At 39.4% G+C, this 2,737-nt stretch overlaps 1 protein-coding gene across 2 annotated transcripts in view; it reads left to right on the top strand.

Annotated features, from left to right (window-relative positions):
- erbin (erbb2 interacting protein) overlaps window positions 1-1,045 on the top strand; it is a 54,010-nt gene extending 52,965 nt beyond the window's left edge. For both annotated transcript variants that reach the window (XM_030742173.1, XM_030742172.1), the window contains one exon: window positions 1-1,045. This exon is cut by the window's left edge and continues 717 nt beyond it. The gene's annotated coding sequence lies outside the window, so the exon portion shown is untranslated.
- Window positions 1,046-2,737: the final 1,692 nt, after the last annotated feature.

Genomic DNA, 2,737 nt, shown 5'->3' with positions numbered 1-2,737 from the left:
CCACCCCTGCTTCCACAAACCTGTGAATATCCTCCAGCGTACGGACACTTCTCTATCCAGCTCATCCCTGACCTCATCACTCCAATTGGGCATATCATGTAACCAGGACCATGGAAGCCTCCACAATGTGTGTGTGTGTGTGGGGGGGGGGGGTATAAATGGATCCCATTTTCTCAGAAGCTGAAGAAACCCTGCATGTGATCACATGATGAGACGGGAACGCAAGATGGAAATTGACAAATTGGTGGAATATAATAGCGGAGATTTAGCTTGTATTTGCTCAGCCTTACTCTGCTTCGCCAGCCTTGGATTTAAAATGAAGAAAATCCGTATTTTGGGAATTATTCATATTTGGTTTTGAGGTAGACGGCTCCCTATGGATACATCCAAGCTGTGTCTTTGTTTTTTATGTGTATTTCCCGAAACGTGAAAGCAGTTTGAAGCAGAGAAAGATGTGGCGGTTATGCTAGTTAACCAAAGCAAGTTTAGAAATAGTGGAGTGAAGGTAAAAGCAGGAGAAGTCTTAAGAGAGATTTAAATAAGGTCGATGTTTCACTCGTGTATTTTTTTTGTTTGTTTGTTTGTTTTTTTTGGGGGGGGGCTTCCTCTTTTAGGCAGCCAGCAGTGAGCTGAGAAGGTTTCAACATCTGGCAGTTTAATTTTTTAAAATCGATCACAGGTTGCCTTTTGTGTCTGTAAAAATGTTTAACCATGCTTTTTAATCGTCTTTGTTTTTCTTTGCTGTACAGAGAATAGATTTGGGAGAAACAAGCTGTCAAGTGCCATAGACCTTGAACTGTTTGAAGGGGGGGGGGGGGAGACCTTTGACACCAGAACCCAAGCAATACTCACATACTCACAACCTCCTGAGTACATCTGCAGCATAATGGCTTAGAAGCAATATTTAAAGTCTTTATTTTAATTCACAAAAACATTTTTTTTTAAAAGAAACAACACAACCTTTTAGTACTCCCTGATGATTTTACATGATTTTTTTTTTATATTGTGAAAATAATCTTTTTTTTTTTTTTTTTGTAATGAAATGGCACAGGAAATAAATATATGGTAGTGTTTAAAAAAAAAAAAAAAAAATGTCAGAGCGCCGTGCCGTGTGTTGCGTAGTAGGGTTTAATATTTTTCCCGAAAATGACATGAATCAAATCCCGGGAAATGACGAGCCATTTCCCGGGAATCCCGGGAAAAAGTTTATTTATTTTTTTATTTTAATTAGGCCTTCTGTAGCCTGTGTCGGCCTTAACCTATTGTGATATTGTAGAGGTAGCTTTCCAGCTATGTCCTGTTATGCCCAGTAGGGGGTAACGTCGGCTTGATTAACGCAATAAAACCTACATCTCGACATTCGAGTGCTCGAGCTATGCGGTGTTGTATCGTTCCTCAACACTCCCTTAACAAATATAATTTGAATATTCCTCCATTGTACATGGAATTATACCAAGATATTTTACAACTGCTGGTGCAAAACAATACGGTTCATCTCCACAGCATTGATAAAGGCTGAGCCACGCTGTCGTGGCGACATCTGTTGCACTGTATCTCCACCAGTGGAACGCTGTAATAGTCATTGAAAAGTTAACTACCGTACTACACTATAATATGGCATAACACAGGGCCTTGAGTAATGCTCCACGACTTGGTCATTGCCATTCTGGCAACAGCAAATTTATAACACCGTGTCTGAGGGTTAAAGTAGGTTCGCTGTGAATCGTCTTTTGAAAAACTGGCCAATCCTTATAGCCTAAAAAATATACATTTTACTCAACTCCATTTTAAAAGCGAAATATGTTAAAGCAATCTATTTCATGATAATTTCTTCACACATTAGGCCCGTATCCTAATTCATGATTGTTAGTAAGCGGCTGCAAACGAGGAAAAGAAACACTCGAAGTTAAACAGATATTTCTTTATTGTTTAGGGCAGGCATATTTTATAGGCTATATAATGCAATATAACAATATATAATAATATAAAATTATATAATACAAAATACCTTAGGGTAAACACATTGCCTACGATTTCAACAAAAAGAGGAAAAAAGCACAACTGTGTAATACCTCTATTAAAACGCTTGAGATGAAGGCTGAAGCCTTAAACGGAGGCTGAACGTGCCTGAAATGAAGAGTAATGCTTTTCGCATTAAACGAACCCTTCTCTCAATATTTCCTTAAATTTAACATTCTGAAGCTTTCTTTTCTTTCTGAAAGTCAAAACGACGCGCGCGACTTTTTTCCCGGTTTCCCGTCTAACGTTTCCCGGGAAACGGGAAATGGTTCTGATCGCATTTCCCGGGAATCCCGGATCCCGGGATTAAACCCTATTGCGTAGAATACCGCCTCCTTGCGTGCTGAAAGTCGGTCGGCGTTTGTGTGTTCATCAGTGAAGGAAAAATGTTTTTGTTTTGTAAAGCAGTCGCATCCAATTTTAAAAAACGAAATATTCACTTGTCGGGACGGTAAATTCCTCATTTGTGACCACAGAGCGACATAAACGGCATTTTATCCCGCAGTGTTTGAACGAGAAGCATTCCCTGGACTCGATCGGGAGTCGACTCATGCGCTCTTCTTTTATGTAACAGCAGTGGAAAAGCGTTTGATGCGTGCGGCACCGGCCAGCCAAAATGACAACACTGTGGAAATTGACTCCATTTCTAATCCCTTTAATAAAATAATATTTGTAATAAATGAAGCTGCACCATTAGGTTTTTAAACTCACTCTAATA

The sequence above is a fragment of the Archocentrus centrarchus genome, chromosome 12 (genome assembly GCF_007364275.1).
Source record: "Archocentrus centrarchus isolate MPI-CPG fArcCen1 chromosome 12, fArcCen1, whole genome shotgun sequence".
Lineage (NCBI taxonomy): Eukaryota > Metazoa > Chordata > Actinopteri > Cichliformes > Cichlidae > Archocentrus > Archocentrus centrarchus.
The sequence above is the reverse complement of the archived record's forward strand: the minus strand, read 5'-3'. Positions and strand labels throughout refer to the sequence as shown.